Source organism: Eretmochelys imbricata, chromosome 5, assembly GCF_965152235.1.
Source record: "Eretmochelys imbricata isolate rEreImb1 chromosome 5, rEreImb1.hap1, whole genome shotgun sequence".
NCBI lineage: Eukaryota > Metazoa > Chordata > Testudines > Cheloniidae > Eretmochelys > Eretmochelys imbricata.
The window spans coordinates 62,550,995-62,572,175 of NC_135576.1; positions in this window are offsets into that span (position 1 = coordinate 62,550,995).

Here is a 21,181-nt window from a genome sequence, read left to right on the forward strand (position 1 = left end):
TCCCCTGCTGTGGCAGCCCCTGAGTTGAAACTGGGAAGGAGAGGGGTATCTCTCCCGCCACAGCAGCCACAGAGATGAGACTGGGAAGGAGGGCTGTCTCTCTCTGACAGCCGCAGCCCTAGAGCTGGGGAAAGTTGCCTCTTTCTCTGGCTGCTGCAGCCCTGCACATCTCAAATTCCCCCACCCCATCTTCTCACCCCACTGCTCCCTCCCACCTACCCCCTATTCCCCCCAGGGCCACCAACTCACCTTACATGTGCGTCTTCTCCACGGTCCAGGCACCTAATTAGTGGAGGCTTGCCTGAGCAGTTCCGCTAGTGGCCCTTCATTCTCTCATGCATGGCTGCCCAGGTGCGCACATTAGATGGAACTATCCACAGATCACCTGAATCGAGCTCACGGACCACAGTTTGAGATCCTCTGGTCTAGATAATACTTAGTCCTGCCATGAGTGAAGGGGACTGGACTAGATGACCTCTCGAGGCCTATAATTCTATGTTATGAATGTGGTCAGAGTCTGGTTTAATGTAGCCACACTTAAAATTTTGAACCAAGAATAATTTGTTTTCTGCTTTCAGTTGTTTCATTCTGATACTTGTAAACTGCATTGACTCAGAGGAGTGCATCTTTCTGACATGGGGATACAGTTGCTGGTGTAGGTCCATTGATGGCTGAAGATCAGTGCTAAGGTCTGGAATTGCCAATGGAAACGAATGGCCAAAACAGTGAAGAGATAGGAGCACAGAGGTGATATGCTCATGGAAACCTTATTTCACTGAGGAGGCAGGCAGAGAAGTAATTTTAGCTAATCCAAAAGCTCATGGCTGCAGAATCCTTTGTGGCTTCAGTGCACCCCTTACAGGGGGGATTACCAGGTGATACAAGTGTAACCCACACACCTTCTGGGTTTGGTGTTCTGTCCCATCGAGACCACTTAGAGAGAGAGATTAATGAGTCTGCTCTACAGCCTTAGGTAAGAGCCAGCTGGCTTTTAGCTCATAGAGTAGAGTCTCATGCATTTAGCTCCAGAGGTCCCAGGTTCAATCCCGCCTGCTGATGACCAGGGTCTGTCAGTGTTACACGTGCAATGGCTTTCCCTGTCTTCAGCACCCATGAAAGCACAGTGAGATGCATGGAGACCCCAAGAGTCTCTGCTCCGAAGCATGTAAAAGTCTGTACCCTCAGCCTCACCCTCCATTGCTGTTCTACTGCTCATCAGTTCTGCTGCCTTCAGGGCCCTCTGCTTTCATGGAGGAGCATGATGAATGGGGGCTCAGTTTACCTTGGGAATTATAAAACTGGATTGGAATTGCCTTGAAATGGTATCTTTGTTGACTGAGAAATCAAGTTAGATAAATCACAGATCCTCATGATTGTCCCATGGCAATATAATGACTTTGTTTAATATAACAACGATAGTGTACTTATTTTTAAAAGCCTTAAAACATCATTTTTGCATCTGAAATTCATTGTCCATCTGATGGCTATTTTGGCTTTATTGATTCGTAAGGTGTATCCTGGGAATTGTAGTTCAAGCATCTGTTAAATACTGGTTGAGAACTGATTATTCTTTATAATTCTTTAAATCAACTCCCCGAAGCCCCTATGAGAATCAGCATCCCATTATGCTAGACACCATACAAACACACAAGATGCTATGGGCCCTGAACCAAAGAGTTTACAGCATAGATTTGCTTTTGCTTTGCTTTTATTCATATAACTACTATGTTAATCATTTTAATCACTCATAAAATATTGCAATTATATCATGAACAAATGTTATAACAGATTAATGTTTTCACCCATATAATTAAAAAATACAATGGCTTCAGTGATTTACATGATACTAATTACTTCAAGAAGTTTTGGCCTTTGTGGGTCATGACATCAGAGCCCTTTTGATGGAATTATTTCCTTTCAGCTTACTGCAATCTCTGTGTTATTTTCCATATGATTTCAGAAACAGTCTTGCACTGTATAAGGAACCTGACAGTTAATTACATTATTTCTAATGCCTTGACGTCATATTTAAAATATAGTCTCGTACACTATAGCACACTTAATATTGAAAAGGATTCAGCACAATTTCAGATACTTAGTAGTTTTGTGTGGCAGGAGTATTACCAGTTGACAATAGAATGATTACAAGATGAAGAGAAAGTGTATCTAATTATCAATTTCAATATAGTATAAAATAATTTCAAGATAGAGTAATAGTTGCCCAATTTACAAATGACAACCTCAGACTCTAAATACAAAAACCCCTAAGTCTGAATGCTGTTTAATCATAAACTGTTCTGTTAGGACTTTGAAAATTTTTTCTTTTTCTGTTTTATACTTTGGGCTGTGAAAATTTTATTATCAAATCCCACTGTACAGTACAATACTAGCATGCCAATACTGCTCTGGGGTAATTAGCTGTTTTTACTATTGAACAATGGATATTTACTTGGTGTGCACTGTTCATGGAATAAACTAATCTCCTTTAAGAAAGAAAAATGCTCCAATACTAAACAGTAAAGTTCCTGTGACTGTGAAATTATTAAGTTCCTATATCTTCCCCAGTGTGTAATATCTATTTCAGGGTTATTAATCTTAATCAGTGCTAAATATTACTGTTTTTGTTTAAGTGGTATGGAGCAGTTATTTTGCATAAATTCTGTGTAATAATAATTTTTAGGCATTATGTAAGCCATTTTAGAAATAGAACTACCTCTCATTGAAACTCAATTAGGAAATAAGGTAGAGTCCCAGAAAGTTTACTGGGTTTTGGCTTCCAATGTAAATACATTACAGGAAACATAGGTAGTAGTGATGCCTATAGTTAAGCTTGCATGACACTTTCCATAAAAAGACCCTGTTTTCAATTTCTTATAACTTTACCAAACAGCAGGAGCTTTACATTTGGCTGAGTGGGAGAAAGGTGATGGGGGTGGAGGGATGGGGGGGGGGGGGATGTTTGCTCTGGTGTCAAGGATGTATCTTTGGCTGTCCATGTGAAAATCTCAACCCAAATTTGTCTAAGTTATGAGCATTTGAAAATCTCAATTAGCACCTGCTTGGTAGAAACTTGTTAGAGTTTGGCAGCTAAATTCCACAAAGATTCCATCTGTAGGAGATTCCCTGCAGTTGCTCCTCCATGCTGCCACAAGCCTCTATGGTGCCAGGCAAAGGAACTGAGAGCAGAAAATCTTTCCTGTGCTCTCAGTGCTCCCCCTGCCAATGACCCAAGCAGCAAAGAAGGGATAGCTATCTGACCAGAATGCAGGGAAATGAGGAGCTAGTGGACTGCAGAGAAACAAGGGATGGTCTTAGTAAGACAGCTGAATACTGCCCTGGAAAAAAGCTACTATTTAATGCTGAGCAAGTCACTTAAACCAGTATGTTCACAGTTGGTCACTAATTGTGTGGTCCCCATTTTCTGGATGCCCATCTTGAAACTCTGGGATTGGATTTGCAGAAGTGCTGAGTACTGCATAGCTGCAACTGAAGTCAAATTGAGCTCTGTGCTGAACATATAAAATGGTAAGTGCTAAATGGAAAAAATAATATGTGATCATGTAATTAAAGACTGTATCATAATGCATATGCACAAGATAACTGAATTAAGGTTGCACAGGCAAACATAATTCTTGCATTTTCTAACTTTTGAGTACTTGAATTTGCAACCATAATGTTCTGGTAATGTAGTTTTTTGTATGTAAAGTACCAACTCATCCTCTACAATCTCAGAGAATGAAACCTTAGAGCCACAAGGCTTAATATGTTTGCTTCTGTAGTACTGGATCACTGGAGTAGTCTTCTTCTTCATCTTTAAAGTGACCATGGAACCAACCTTTTATAAATCAGGTTTAAAAAACTTTATTTCAGAACTCTTAAACAAAGCAAACTACCTATGTCTTTTACATTGTCTGTTTCAGTGTTTCTTGTTGAAGATGCACAGAACTTCTGTGATGGTAGGTACCTCAGAAATAAGATGATTGTTAAGCAGTATAGTTATTCAGAAAAGAAAACACTTTATAAATATTGTATTTGTTCTAAAACTAAATTGGAATAACTTCTCTAGAAAAATCCCCGAATAAACTTATATATATATATATATACACATTTTACAGTGTGATCCTCCATGAAGAATTTAACATTTGTTAATTTGTCTTATACCATTAGAGCTTCAGATGTTAATACTATATATTTGAGGTACAAAGTAATTAAAATCTAATTTTCTTCTGGGTGTTGAGGAAATTGGAACAAGTGTTCATGGAAGTGGAGAGAGAAAAAATCCTCAGGTGCTATTTCTGTAGCAGGGAAAAAATAATTAGAATACTATGGTAATATCAGGCTTAAATCTTGGAAAAGTTGTTCATCTGCAATAGATACGGGGCTATTGATGAATGATCAAGGTAAACTAGAAAAACTGGTTTTATGTTTCTGTTGAGGCTTTTCATACATTTTCCTAAGAAATCTTTCATTTTGAGAGAGAACCCATATTCACACCTCCACTCCAGAATTTGTTCATTACGTGCAGTTAGGACTGTTTGATTAATTAATTGCCTACAATATCTCAGCCTAATTAATCTTCTAAGTAGCATTGTTTACTCCACTGAAGGCATAATAGAAAAAGATATTGCTGTATTCCTACTGCTCAGGTTCACACCCAGCACAGCCGTCACATACAGTCCCTCCTCAAGTGACATTTTTGGGGATGAAAGTGTTTGAATGAAACTCTTTTTACAAGTCAGCCTTCCTTCCCCCATCTAACAGTAATAAATGAATTATAATGCTTCCACCCTAAGACCATAAAGTGCTGTCACCTGGGGGCTAGTGTTGTTATTCATGTTTTGCAAATGGGTAAGGCACCAAAAACTGGCATGACTTCCTATGGTCATATAGTGACTCAGCTGTGAAGAGGATTTGAAAGTCCTGACACCCAATCCGGTGTGTTAACCACAATAACATCCTCCTCCATTTAATTCCTCTCTTTCCTTCTCATGGTCCCTGTCTCTCCACATCTCTTTTTATTTGGTCATCATTGTCTGTGCTGTCTTGCACTTGGGATCAGATTTAGGTGCCTAAATCACAGTTTTAGGTGCCACTGTGATCCACAAATCCCTAGCTCAGCTGTGGCCTAATTTCACTCAGTGCCTAAATTTGTGCTGGGAAAGTCCCCGTAGATGCCTATGTTTCTGACTCTGGGCACATGCACTGCAAGTGTCAGGATGCCTATCTCTTGCCTAAGCCTCAGCATAATCCAGAGGCCAGGCGAAGATAAGCAGGTGAATGCCTGTCTTCTTTGTGGGGCCTGAACTGGAAGGTGAACTCAGAGGTTGTCTACTGGATTGTGTCCCATTAAAATCTGGCTAGAGGAGGAGATGACCTGTCAAGGTTCCTCCCCCACTCTGAACTCTAGGGTACAGATGTGGGGACCTGCATGAAAAACCTCCTAAGCTTATTTTTACCAGCTTAGGTCAAAACTTCCCCAAGGTACAAAATATTCCACCCGTTGTCCTTGGACTGGCCGCTACCACCACCAAACTAATACTGGTTACTGGGGAAGAGCTGTTTGGACGCGTCCTTCCCCCCAAAATACTTCCCAAAACCTTGCACCCCACTTCCTGGACAAGGTTTGGTAAAAAGCCTCACCAATTTGCCTAGGTGACTACAGACCCAGACCCTTGGATCTTAAGAACAATGAACAGTCCTCCCAACACTTGCACCCCCCCTTTCCTGGGAAATGTTGGATAAAAAGCCTCACCAATTTTCATAGGTGACCACAGACCCAAACCCTTGGATCTGAGAACAATGAAAAAGCATTCAGTTTCTTACAAGAAGACTTTTAATAAAAATAGAAGTAAATAGAAATAAAGAAATCCCCCCTGTAAAATCAGGATGGTAGATATCTTACAGGGTAATTAGATTCAAAAACATAGAGAACCCCTCTAGGCAAAACCTTAAGTTACAAAAAAGATACACAGACAGAAATAGTTATTCTATTCAGCACAGTTCTTTTCTCAGCCATTTAAAGAAATCATAATCTAACACATACGTAGCTAGATTACTTACTAAAAGTTCTAAGACTCCATTCCTGGTTTATCCCCGACAAAGACAGACTAAAGACAGACACACAGACCCTTTTTTTCTCTCCCTCCTCCCAGCTTTTGAAAGTATCTTGTCTCCTCATTGGTCATTTTGGTCAGGTGCCAGCGAGGTTACCTTTAGCTTCTTAACCCTTTACAGGTGAGAGGAGCTTTCCCCTGGCCAGGAGGAATTTCAAAGGGGTTTACCCTTCCCTTTATATTTATGACATGACCTTATAACTTCTTTTAGCTCAATGTCTAGAGATGTAGGAGACCCAGATTCATTTCCTGCCTCTGCCTGATTGGGAGAAGGTATTTGAACAGAGGTCTCCCACTTCTCATTGAGCTATGGCGTAGTCTGTTAGGGGGGTGGGGGGGGGGGGAGGGGAGTCTCCTTCAGTCTCTCCTGTTGAAGCTATTCCAGTTTGGATAAGTACTTAGGCTATGTCTACACTAGAGAGTTTATGGTGCCACAGCTGTACCGATGCACCTGCACCACTGTAACATCTCTCATGTAGCCCCTTTGTGCTGACAGGAGAGAGCTCTCCAGTCAACATGATTAATCCACAACCAATGAGTGGCGGTAGCTATGTTGGTGGGAGAAACTCTCCTGCCAACATAGCGCTGTGCACACTAGTGCTGATGACAGCGTAACTTATGTCGCTCAGGGGGATGGAATATTCAGACCCCTGAGTGACGTAAGTTTTGCCAACATAAGTCATTGTGTAGACATAGCCTTCCTTAGTCATTGTGCCTGAGAGAGAACAGTGAAAATGACTCTGTAACCTGGTGGCTAGAGCACCCACCTAGGAGGTGAGAGTCCCAGGGTCCAGTCCCCCAGCTAAAGTGATTCTTTGGATAAATAATTAAAGTAAATCAGATTCCACGGAAGAGATTGAGGGAGAATCCCCACATCAGAATATCCCATAGCGCTCTCCTGAGAGGTGGGAGACCTCGTGTTTACATCTTTTCTCCCTGTCAGGCAGGGGGGAATGGAACCTGGGTCTCCCACATCCCAGTTGAGTACTCTAACCACCTTATAAAAATTTATAAGGTGAGTGCTGCCACTTCCTTCTCCAGCTGTTGTGTGGAGTGAAGCAGGCACTTAACTAATTCCCACAAGAAACTGCTTAGGCACCTAAGCTCCAGGAGAGGGATTTCCAGCTATGCGTCACAAGTGACTCCCTGCAGCCAGACTTAAGCACCTCATTCCATGAGAGGAGTGAGGCTTAGGTCACACCCCTGTTGTTGGCATTTCCCATTGGCTAGTTTAGGCAGCTACCCCCACCCCTGGCAGGCCGGCTTTTGTGGATTTCACTCCTAGGCACCTCTCTCTCCCCATTCATTGTATGAGAGCCTAGGTGCCTAACTCAGATTTTGTGGATTCCAGTGTAGTTCCAGTGATTTTCTTGGTGCCTAAAAGTTAGGTGTTGCAATGCCTAAGCCCCTTATGTAGATCCCAGCCTTGGCCCTTTCTCTGCCACTTTATTTGTTGGCCTATTTCCTGCAATGGACCAGTCTCCCTCTTCTCACTTTGCCTCCATCCTTTCTCTCCCTGAACTTTATTGCATTCCCTGTAGCCCTATCTTCCTCATGCCATAGGTGCCTCCAAGGATGGAATGCTGCTGCTAAGGAGCAGGAAGCAGCACTGCTGGTCATCTATTGCTTCCTGCTCCAGTGTGCTGCACTGAGATGCAGAGTGGGGGATGAGGGAGCCAACAGAGGGAAAAGTGAATCTTTGGGGGTAATGCCCATGAGTAGCGTTTGGTAGCTGGGAGAAGGAAGTGAAGGGGGAACCTTGTTCACTGGCTGCAACCCTGCTATGAGTGATGTTTCAGCTAGTAAGAGTGAGTGTGTGACAACGTGGGCATATGGGTCACATTTGTAATACTGACTGGAAGCTCTCTGGGGAAGGGGCTATCTTTTCGTTCTGTGTTTGTAAAGTGCCTAGCACAGTGGGGTCCTGGTGCATATTTTGTGCTCTTTTTAAAAAATAAATTTAGTTCCAAACAACCATTTTTTTCTTATAGTAGACTGTTAGGACTTTATAATTGTGTGTGGGTCTGTTACATCAGGATAATGATGATGCTGAAAGAACAATTTGTCTAGATTAGGTAGTGCTTTCCACTTCTGAACATCATTTGTTTGTTTTTGGGTCTGTTTTTTGAAATTCTTTAAGTGCTCTTTTAACCATATTTAATTAGACCAAATAATGCTCCATGGAGCACAGACACATACATAACTAGGAATGGAGTGGTGGGAATGTCTGCAAAAAAAAGGGCATGCAATTTAGCACAGTTCCATTGGAGTATTAACATGCTGACGGTTTTTGATTATCTCTTTGCAAAGAAGTAACCAACAATATGATCATTGAAAATTACTGTGGGTGAAATATTCTGAAAATTTGTGAACCTTGGTTAAAAAATTAAAAAAGAAGCTTTTTGTACTCTTCCACAAGTTGCTGTAGAGCTTCATTTTAAAAATTATATAAATAAAGGAAGGATTAGAAAAGGGACTAAAAACAAACCACACACTATCATGTGGTGATATGTGTCTTCATCACTGCATAATTTACCTATAGTTCTGTGTAAAAGTAAACCTACACATGGTTATAGATTGATACAAATTATTATAAATACCACAAATTTCACACATCCCACAAAATGCTTAGGGCCAAATTATGGTTACCACTGCAAGGGTGCGCTGCAATGGCAAATAGTGTCTGGAGACTGGCGGTATTTTAGAACAGATCATAATAATAATGCAGCTGTGAGTGCAAGGGCAGATAGGGGAGATGAAGCCCTGCTTGCTGTACTAAGGAAATGGGTTGGGGACATAGGCAAGCCGTAGCTTTCCTTCCCCCCCAAACACACTGGTTAGTACCTGGAGACTAGTGCTGGGACAGGGAGAGTGCCTTTTGTACAGGTGTAGTAAGTGCTCACTGCTTGAATGCACTTCATAGATTATTCCTCATTCTGCACTGAGCAGAATAAGGCTTCCAGGTCTGCTCACGCATATTCCCTGTCAGCCAAGTATCCCATTAACTGTCACTGTAAGAGATGTAAGTTAGTCTGTAACCTAGTAGAGCGTTTGTGGGCTAAGTTTTAGTCCAACAGTATTTGCTTACAAATGCTATTTCTGTCATGAATCACTAGCAGAATTAGGCTTAAGTTCCCTTCTGCTGTAGCAGAGAAATGTACATTTATGTGTTAACACCAAATTGTGTATAATCTTGTAAATCATATATTAACAGTACCACAAGACAACAACAAAAGAGGCTTTTAACCTTCAACCTTGTGCTGATATATCAGATGCAGACAGACTGGTTTCAAACCAATGAGCAGATGCTTTCTGTTTTATTTGTCTTTTATATTGAAAGGTTATTGCCGTCCATGTTTTAAAAGTGTGTTACACTCTGAAATGTTTAAATAGGGATGTTTGGATTAGTGGTGTCTCCTGCAGATAGTATAAGGAGCTGAGCGGTTAAAACTCATTCCGTGTGTACAGGAGGTGCCTTGCATGTTACTGAATTATTTAGTCCTGCAGCATGTACTCTCTTTCCACATGTTTTGTTGAAACTTTAATGAATTCTAAAAACACTGTTAATTAAAGTGGTGGTTTGTATAATTGGAATTTGCAAATGTTTTACAGGTAAAACTGGAGTACTCCTTGAGCCAAGAATTCACAGTGGAGAATGTGCTTGCAATATTGCCTGCATTTCCCAAGGGTGCCCCTCAGCAACGGGCCAAAAGGGCTGCAGAAGCCCTGGTGAAAGCTTCTAATTATTCCAGACTAATGGCAATACAACAGGTGAGGGAATATTGCTGGGTTTACTGAAGTTTTAATTTTTTTTCTGCATGTGTAGTTTTTTTTAAATTGCTTTTGACTCCACTGAAGCTCCTGTTGTGTTGGCTTTGTTCCACTGGCTGGTGGTGTAGCAGTGGGTGGTGGTGGTGGTAAAGCAGAGAGAATACAGGCACTCAAACAGGGGTGCAACATTTCAGAAAAGGCTCCTAGCTCTAGGCCAGCCAAAATCTGATTCTTTGTATTGTTTTTTCCACATGTGGCCCATTTGTACTTTCTGTATTTTTATATATACTAGATAATGTTTCAGTATAATGTCAATTATTTTACATTGAATTGTCAATATACTTTTTCAAAACATGTTTACAGCTTGTCTGATAAAGAAAAGTATTTCAAAATTATAAATAGCTATAGAACCAAGTATTTTTAATACCAAGCTTTATTTTGCATTGATCAAGGGAAGTAAAATGCTCTCCCAGAAATAAATGTTTCCACGTGTGGAGCATGTTTATTTTTTAGCCTCTTGTAGATTTATAGGTATTGTTGGATATGCATAAAAAAGGATCCATTCAGGATCATTGCACTGAATCTGTTTAACATTAAAATATATCAACAAACAGTAAATTCAAATATTTGAAAAAGATTGACTCCAACGCTCTGTAACAAGAGGGAAAAGATAACTAAAATTGTTTCCATTTTTTTCATATTGTCTAATGTTTGCAAAGCTGAAATTAACAATATGAGACATTAGCAAGTTCAGAATTAAGACCATCAGAATGTCAGTCTTCCTGGTCTGCCAAAGCTTTTTAACCTCACATCTGTTGAGAGCTGGTATTAATGAGACACTCTGTTATTTACCCAGTCAATTTATGGATTTATCAAAGTAGAGCCTGTCTAATTAATTAGATTTCATGGCGGTTCTGTGAGAAGCATTAAGAGTGCTTTAAGTAATTAAACTTGTGACTTGTTAATATTATGATTGGAATAATATACAGTCTGTTTTGGTCTGGATTCAAAAACTGAAGCATGAGTTTGATGAGGCAGTGTTTAAACAGTAAGCACTATTAGTCTTCAATATTATTTTTTCATAATAATATAGTAGAGTTTAGAGGTTCCAAGTCATAATCAGAGCCCATTATTGTAGGCCCTGTATAAACTCATAAGAAGAAACAGCCCTGCTTCTGTCTGGACTTTTATGTGTATGATCTGTGGAAGTTCCACACTATAGGCTACAATAATCAGATTTTACGGCTAGTAAGTTCCCGTTCTACTTAATATTAAAGAAACAAGTTATCTATGTTTGAGCACAGATTGAACAGGAAATGTGTAAAACGATATTTGAGGAGGGTTATAATACTTGTATTTACACCATAGCAGTTAAAAACAGCCTGAGAAACTTGATCTTTAAGCTTTTATGTATGCATTCATTTAATCTGAATTGCTTGTAATCCTATTCATGATTGCTGTGTTATTAAAAGGTTGTTATTAAAAGGTTTAATTCTTCTACGTACATGGATGCAGAAACAGTATAGAAAAAGACAATGTGTGCCTTAACTTATCTCTGATGTTTAATGCTTGTAGATTTCAAAGAATTGCTGCACAATAGGAATTGGTTGAAAAAACCAAAGAATTTATTTATAACTTCAAAATTACAACAAAAGACATTTACTGCGGCACAGTATTATAGCAAAGTATAGAAAATTGCATAACGTTCTGATTTAGGAGGAAGATGCAAACGCACAAATGTTTTCCAGTTTCCCTAGCTTTAAACTTTAAATCTAGTCTTTTTTCCCCAGTAGCTCTTTTGTGAGAGCAATCAAGTTATTTTGAAACCTACCAGGGAATATAATGAAAATTATATCAATATATTCATCTTTAATAGCAGAAGCTTTCTTATATAATTAGTATTAGTACTTATTATATTTATACCATTATGGATGGGTCAGTATCTAGATAGCATGAATGACTTATCTCTGATAATCCACCCTAGTGGTGCTCTTTCCGTACATTATTTATGTCATGGATCACATAACCGAGTAGCACAATGTTGAAGCTCTTCTTGTTTCTTAATATTTTGGAGCATACATGTAAGCTGCTGGGGCCTGGGCAGCCTATCTAGTGAGTGGAGCAGGACCTCGCCTGGTGGTTGTGGTGGCAGTTTGGGTCAGAAATCAGAATGGATAGGGAGGCTGGGGCTGGAGCAGGAGTAGGACTTGAGCAAGGCAGCGGAAGTGAGAGCAGGGTAAGCACAGCTGCAGGCATGGTACACAGTGAGCAGCTGCAAGACTCAAGTAGCAGACTACTGACTCTCGTGCCCAATTAGGAAGCACAACGGTTTGAGGGGGCTCACTGGACCCAGCTGTGCTTGCGGGGTTGCCTAGTGACCTTGCTGGGAGCCAGCTGTGCCCTTGCCAATACAGTGGCATCTCCAGAACTATCCATTATTGATTCCCAGAGAATTCTTCTCAAGTCTTTGAAGTATCTCCTTGTCCAACACTGACACTTACCATTCACTCTTGTCTGCTATTACCATGCTTTGTCTGCTGTTCCTAATACTGTAAATTTGTTACGACTCCCCTAAATATGGTATCAGCCTCAGATGAAGAAGGTAGTGAAAAAGAATTGAGAAACTGATGGTCAGTTTATGATGTGTTTAGTAGCAGTAAAACTCAGAATACTACTGTGTGATCTGCTAAGTATAAACAAAACAATTAGTCCGAAAGGAGCAAGTCAACGTCTGGAGGACAGAACTGTAATAAACTCAGGCCCTGATCCTGCAAACACTTAACATGTGTGCTCATTGGGACTACTTACATGCTTAAAATTAGCACTTAAGTGTTTGTGGAATTGGGGCCTTGCGGTGGAGTCTATAGATTGGCCAAGAATATAATCACAGCAATAGATATTGGTCAGTTAGTCTGCAAGAAAAGCAATGGAATCAGATTGTATGTTAATTTCATGTTTTCCTTGGACCTCAGTAAGTGGATAATCATGAAGGGGCTATAATAAAATAGATACGTAAAGAAATTAGGTAGTTCAGAGAAGCACTCCCATGAAAGGATTAGAAGTCTGAGCAGTGTCAGCTCTAGTATATTTGCCACCCCAAGCTCCGAGAGCGCAACTGCCCAAGACAAAAAAAAAAAAAAAAGAAAAATCGATGGCCGGAATGCTGCCCCTGAAATTGTGCCGCCCCAAGCATGTGCTTGCTTTGCTGATGCTTCGAGCCGGTCCTGAGTCTGAGATTCAACAGGGGCTAAAGTCTGAATTTGGTATTGCTTCAATGCCATTTACATTTTTAACTTGGGAGAAAAACATCTTTCTTTTGGTTGCTAACTGTAGCCAATTCCAATCCTTTGGTCTCCATTAAGAGGATTTTTTAAACTAAATTTCTCATGAAACTGTACAGCCTCAGCACATTGTTGTATGCAATGTTGTATCTGTGTATCTGGCCCCAGGATATTAGAGAGACACGGTGGGTGAGATGGTATCTGTTATTCGACCAACTTCTGTTGCTTTCTAAAGCTTGTCTCTCTGACCCACAGAAGTTAGTCCAATAAAAGACATTACCTCACCCACCTTTTCTTGGCTTCAGAACAGTCAGTTGTATTGATTTAGGTTCCAGTTCAACATGCTTAACATTTGCATGTGCTTAAAATTAGGCACCTTTCCTAAATGGGCATGCTGTCCTGACCGGAGGTCTAAATATGTAATTCAAAACATTTTAAAAAATTATTTCATATTCGTTGTTCTTAAACCAGTTATTGCAAAATGTGTTTTGCTGAAATCATTTGTTACAAGAATGATTTTACTGTAGGAAGAAAACTACATACACTTTCTCATGAGTGCATCTGATTGATATTTCTGAATGCCAAAACACCTGATCAAATCCTTTAAATCCTTGTCCTTGGACTGGTGTTATATGGGGATGTGGTATAATCAGTGGTGATCTGGAGCTGGTTCGCACCGGTTCGCGTGAACCGGTTGTTAAATTCAGAAGCCGGTTTAGAACTGGTTGTTAAGGGTTGGGCAAACTGCTGCCTGCGGGCCACATCTGGCATGCAGGACCATCCTATCCGGCCCGCCTGAGCTCCCGGCTGGGGAGGCTCCTCTTGAGAATCCCTTTTTACTCACCTGGCGGCACTCCGGGTCCTTGGCAGCACCCCTGCACCTGAGACAGAATTAATTATCTAGACCATTCCTTACAGGTGTTTGTCTAACCTGCTCTTAAGTATCTCCAATGATGGAGATTCCACAACCTCCATTATTGCCTTTATTATTTATGATGCTATGTAAATAATACTAAAATATTCAATATTTTGACATTGAATTATGTAACAGAATGCTCTATTACTAACAAGAAACAGTAGAAAAAAATAACAATCCAGATGTACAACTCTCCAGAAACACTTGGGTTTGATGTTTTGAACAGTGTCTCTCAAACTGAAAATTTATTGCATATAAAATACCTTTGGGTGGTTCATGTATATTCACTTAATACGACACTCTTGGGAAAGCAGTTTTAGAGTTAGAGAGTGGTAGCCACTCCAGAGCAAAGGACGAAGCCAGCTTTTTGTTGTAGGCCTAATTATTAAGCAGCCCATTCTCCCAGTCATCTTCCCCCAAAACAAATAAGCCCCCCCTGAAACTTCCCATGTCCCATTGCATCTCACAGCAGAATTTATCTGACATTTGGAAAAAATCAAGATGTAACTTCTTAAAGTCTTAATGTTATTTTTAAAAAAATCTCTGTGATTGTCTATAAAAAAAACCTCTAAATATTTTTGGCTCCTCAAACTTCCAAAATGTTTTAGACTACACACTCCAAAATTTCACATTTGGGCTGTTGACTTTACAAGGGAGGAGTGCAGCTTAATTTGTTGTCATGTTTTGTGAGAGAGAGTGGGTTAGTCAGAGCTTCTGATGGGGATGTACATAGTTTAGACTTTAAGGTAGTCAGGGATGGCGCTAACAATGTATTTCATTAGAACAGAGATATAAAGAGGAGGCAGCAAAAGAGCTCTCTCTCTCTCCCCTCACAATCTTGGGAAAAATAGGATCAGGAAGGGCCCAGGAAGAACTGGGAAATTGAACATCTTGCCTTCCTGGAAAAAGCCAGTTGCTATACTGCTTATAAGAGGTACAGAGGCTTTGTTAGTAAAGAAGTGTTTGGTTTTACACCAGGTAGATGAAAGCCATTCTTTACTGTTTTGCCTGATTTTGGACCACGCTGAGAAATGCCTCAGTCCTGACTCTCCATATGTTGTTCCACAGCATAGAGGCACTCTGGGCAGAGTTGTATGTGCATAAACGGGGAGAGGCAAAGACAGGGTAGGAAACTGGGAGGAAACTCTGTGGCACAGAGTCATGCTTTCCAGTCTTGGAATGGAAGTAAGAGGAAGGGCTCTGGGAAAGGCAGGAGGAGAGAATGTATGGAGTGGGCATTGTAGGAGGCTGGGAAGACCTAAGAAGGTGCATGGGGGAAATGCTGGGCACTGGTGCGGTATTAGGGAAAGGTTGCAGGCAGGGGTTGAGTCCTACTCTGATGACATGGTGCAGAGGAGCATCCCAGAGGAGGTCAAGTGGGGTCACTGTCTTGGGTTGGAAGAATTCTCTGTGGTGAATATAAGATATAAAATTTCTGCTATACCTCCTAAAAGTTCAATAATGTGGCTCTTGGGTTTTATTAACTTATTCTCTAGGTAACCCCACAGGGAATCACTTAGGTTTGTTCACTCGCCAGAAACCTGAGATTGGAAAATAAAATCTGGAGTCTCAGTGGCATTTGAGTAGGGTTTCCACCTGTGAGGTACCTTCCCCTCCCTGCCCCCCCCCCCCAAAAGGGATATCCCAGATGAACCTCAGCCCACAAAACTGGAGAGTTGGCAGTATCTACTGAGCACCCTTACGGATTTCCCAGGACCACTACCTCAAAAAGGCATCTTCCTGGGAAAACTTGGAAGGGTGGCAACCCTACGAGAGAACTGACACATTTTCCTCATCATGGAGAGAGGGGTTTTTGGCATTATAGAAGAGACAGAGAAAATGACCCTTTAGCTGTCTAGATAAATGTATAAAGAAGACTGGTTCCTCCGTGACAGTGCCAGACCTTTTTCTTCATGGCAGCAATCTTATAGGAGCTGGGATATCACTGTCTACCCTCACCCCACCCATCCCTCATCTCCTTATATCTGCAGATTAGCTCCCTCTCTAAGGTGGGGGAAAGCAACAAAAGTGATTTAATGCTGTACTAACAAATGAATAAATTTCTGTTTGGAAATTAGTTACTATTGAGCACAGAACACTGAACATAGCAGGTTTAAGTCCACCCCAGTCTGTGGATTCAGCATCTGTTTAATGATCTTAAGAAGGAGCTTATACTGAGTCCTGGGGAAGAGGGAAGTATCTCTAATTAGTTTTGCTACCCCGCCTTCCATGGCTCCAGAGGCCTTTCCATCCCTTGTTCTTCTCCTTTGCTCTCCTGTACAGCATAGAACAGAGGGAAGCCCATAAACCATAAATCAGGCACAGATGGTAACAAAAATGTTACAGAGGGATCATATGTATTGGTTACTATGCAAAAGAAAGAAAGGGGGAAAGGTTAATCAGAAAAACATCTGAAATTTCAAATGCACATTCCCATTTCAGCATCAGTTGCTATTTTACTCTTAAAAAAAAAAGTGCCTGAGCCAATGTTTTTTAGCTAAGACACAATGAGTACAAACAAGGGCCCTTTTATGTTCTGTTCAATATAAACACAAGAAATCAGTAGTCGTCGTAGTAGTAATAAGTATTCAGCTTAGTATGTGTAGACGTTACAAAACATACTTTATAAAACAGTGAGACAAAAGTTTTCATTTTGTACATCAGATTTTAGCGGTGGTCAGAAAAGAAGAACGTTTATGCAAAAAAGTCTCTTTTTGTCGGAATTTTGAATTTTGAAAAATTCTGGCTGGCTCTGTAGTATGTCAAAATAACAGGATGGATTTTTCATCTCTGTTTTTTATCAGAAAAATCAAAATTTGGAAAATTTCTATTGGCTCTATCATGTTTGCAGGGATTTTTCTTTGGCAAATTAAAATAACCCATGAAATTGTCTTAACAAGGATTATTAAGAATATGCCCAGTAATTCATTTGTAAATCCTTCATTAGAAAACACCAACATCCTTTTGCAAAGGATTTTAATAAAGGAGCCATTTTCTCCCATAATACATTCAGGTATGTTTTGGAAATAGATTTGTGGATGCTGTTGTTCCAAGTGGAGCTGGCGTCTCCCTATTCCTAAGTAGTTGGTCTCTGGTTATGGTCTTGTCTTCTTACAGCTTTGTCTCTCAATCAGTTGTTTAAGTTATCTCTGTCTCATCAGCTCACTAGCAGGACATTTCTTGATCTGGCCTAGTATTCCTCTGGGTCTCTTTGCCAGATGTTTGGCAGGTTTACTGGATCTCTATTGTATGCAACAGTCTCTCAGTCTGGCCTCCCTGAAGTGTAGAATCGGGATTCTTCAGGGCTGGAAACTGAAGTTGTTCCAAAAGATAAATATTTTTTCTTGATTAAAGACAAATGTTTTCTTTCAAGATATAGCTCCTTAGTAATCAACATAAGTTTTCAAAGTGCACGTCATTCAGATCTTCCACTAACGCAGTTTTCCATGCAGAGGTAGGGCCAACCAAATTTAAATGTTGACAATAAGCTAAAGATGAAGAAAGAAGAGGACATTTACATATTAACTGAATACAAGTAAATTTAGGTTATGTCCCCACATCTCTCCTCTTGCAGTTTTAGTTGTAATTTCAGTAACCAAGTTGGCATCCATAATAACAGTTTATTCAACCTTTCAGACCAGGCCAGTCTTAAAAAAACAAAAATGGATAAAACTTTTCAGTAAAATGGAACTTTCAGAACAAATAAAGTATGGTCTTCTCAGGGCTTTGTAATGCTACTTACCATGTCACAAAGATTCCTTCCTCAACATCAGTGTTCTAAACTGGAGTTAATTTGGGATAGGTATGCAGCATCTTTAGGTCACTCTTGAACCTAACATCAAGGATATTTTCACACCATTCCCATCTTATACATTACCTCCTAAAGATCTAGCTTGGGGAAGCAGATAGTTAATAGGCAACAGGTTTAAAACAAAAGGAAGTATTTCTTCATGCAATGCACAGTCAACCTGTGGAACTCTTTGCCAGAGGATGTTGTGAAGGCCAAGACATTCATGGTGGATAGGTCCATCAGTGGCTATTAGCCAGGATGGGCAGGTATGGTGTCCCTAGCCTCTGTTTGCCAAAAGCTGGGAATGGGTGACGGGATGGATCATTTGATGATTACGTGTTTTGTTCCTTCCCTCTGGGGCATTGGCGGCTATCAGAAGACAGGATAGTGGGCCTGATGGACCTTTGTTCTGACCCAGTATGGCCATTCTTATGTCCTGCTAATGGGGAACAGGGAAGCAGCAAACTGTTTGGAGGTGGGAAGATGACGTAGGTAAGGTAATGGGCAGTGCTTACACACTCACAATGTGCTCCTAAAATCAACTACTTTTTCAAATTTAATGGAAATATTGGTTGGGGTTACTTTATGTAAACTTCCTATATTTAAGTGGAGGGGAGTGGGAGTGAGGGAGTTCCTCCATGTGCTTTAATGAAGAATGTTATTGGCAGAATATTGTAATAGAAATGTGGAATGCAATAGCCACAAAAACTGTAAGTCAAATAATGATAAGGCGAAAACAGTTGTGTGCTCTGCCTTCTCAGCACAGCTGTTCTAGTCTCTCACTAGTAAAAGGCTGATCAAAACCACAGTGCAGGTGCTTATTAAAAAGCTCAACCCAACCAATCAAAAAGGAATAAAACATTGTGTGCAGCTTCTCTGACACTAAATATTCATGGTTCATTGATTAGATGGGTGTTATTTAAAGCACTTCATAGCTAGTGCAAAGAAGATAACATTCTTTTGGATGGTCTGAGGTTTATCTCAGTATTAAAACACGGTGTACAAAATATTCTGATTTTAATTTCATAAAGCAAAGCAAATTGCAAGTCACAAAATCAAATTCAGCTCTTTATGATGGACAATATTAATTGGGTTATAACAAAGCCAAAAGTTTTTTTCAGAAAATTTAGTTTCCCTAAATCAGACAGAGTAACACAGACAAACACTAGAGAAAGACAGGTGAAGGAGAAGGAAAAGGAAAGAGTGCTTCTTTACAGTTAAGCGGTTGATAGTGGCTGTGGTTGCTGTCTCTTGAGATAGGAGTTTGCTCTGGTGGATAAAGACCTATCATCTTGGTAGAAGTCAGGCTGGAAGACTGGAGCAGAGCAGGAGATGAGATCTAGTTGTTGGATGAAGTTTCCACTTTCTTCCAGGGGTGGAAACGAGCAAAGAAAATGTCAGGCTCTAGACTATTGACCAATGAGAATAACTTATTACACCTCAAGGAATGCCAAACCCGAGAGTATGAAGGTTGTATTAACTGGTTAGGCCCATAACATAGAAAATAAAATAAAAATTACTTAAAAAAAGAAATTATGCACATTCTCATTGTATACAGTGCTAAGATGAATGAATGAATGAATGAATGACACTGTCCCCCATCCAAATTCAGTCTACAATCAGGTCATGGGGAACGTTGGTTGTCCATAGAAGATCTTTACTAGGTTCTTCCAATAATTTCCTTTGTTCATACAATCTTGTCTGTTTCAAAGACCATGAAAACAATGAAAAAATCAAGGAACATCAACAACGGTCCAGTTTTCAAAACAAGGTTCCCTGAAAGCACTCAGTCCTTTCTTGAGCATCACCACAGCAAAGTGATTTTAGACCTTTATTTGGAGTCTGAGAATGAGAGTCCAATTGTTCATAGGTCTTACTCCTTTAAGCGTCACTTTCTTTTAAGCATCATCCACTGATCATGTTGTCATGATAGGCCTGGTCTCCATATGGCATAGAACTGTAGTCACCGTAAGAATGTCAGAACCAAAGAATGGGGGCAAAGACTAAATCTCTCTCTCTCTCTCTCACTCAGGTAATCCTGTTGGGAAAGGTATGCTATATCAGGTCCTTCTCTACTTTACCGTTTCTCAGTGCAAAGTGCTCCGCAAGAGCTGTCTGTTCATATTTTAATTAGGTGTGATGAGAAGCATTTGACAACTAAGTGTATGTAGTTTTTCCTGTCTCCTCATCTCTACCCAGGCTCACTGGCAATATCAGTTCATATGGTACATTTTGAAAGATGGACTTCAGGTTCTCCTAGCCTAGAATATAGTTCAGTTTTGGGTTTTTGTTTTGTTGGATTCTCTAATCCAAAGAGGTCTAATGCTATCAGGATGGATAAGAGGGTTACTCTCATTAATGAGAGTTTCATATTATCAGGACTGCCAAAGGGACCAATTAGGACATTACTAGTTATAGGTTTTTGCCTCTTCATCAAAAATAAAGTTAATGTAAGTCTTCATAACTGTTCAGACAGCCATATCATTCATGAAGAAGAGCCCACAGAAAGGCCATTGTTGAGGAAGCATCTTGCAGACTGTCATTTCAGTTACTAGAAATATAAAAGCTTCATTGAAGTCAATGGGAGTTCTACTATTGACTTCAGTGGGTCCAGGATATTACTCATTGCATTTATAGGCACTACTCTGTTACCTGACTAACATTTGGATATGACAGTTGTTACATTATGTAGATGACAACTTCCTTGGGTTTCTTGTAATTCTGCTCTGCGTTTTTCTTCCAGTACAGCTTACTAGTCTTTGAATGTTTGATCTAAGGTCTGGAAAAGCCTAAGGCTCGACTAATTTGGAGGTTTGTTCTTTTCTACACGCTTCAAATGAACAGAGATGTAGGCAAAGTATTGTGTTTTCTAGAGGCCATCGGTTTTTGTTTCAATCCCTGTGGGCTATCCAGACTCACTGAGTTAGCAATGAAAGAGAGCTCATTTTTTCCCCTGTGGTAATGTTGCCACCCTTTTTCCTGATTGTTAACTGTTACTGCATGAATTAACAGCACTAATCCAAATTAATTAACAGTATTTTTTTTTTTTTAAAATTCCTGCCTCTGAATTTTCCATCCTTCTTAATCTTCTCTGTTTCTCTTTTTTGGATCATCAGATCTTTGGGGGAAGGGACTGATTTGTACAGCACCATGTACATCTTGGTGCTTAATAAATAAGTCATGACAATAGTAATTAATAATGCCAAACCACCTTTTCTTTATGAGAATCTGATTCCTTACTGTGGCTTTCAGCTATAACTTCTCCCTCTGAAATACCAAGTGGAGAGTGGAATATTTCCACATCCAATTT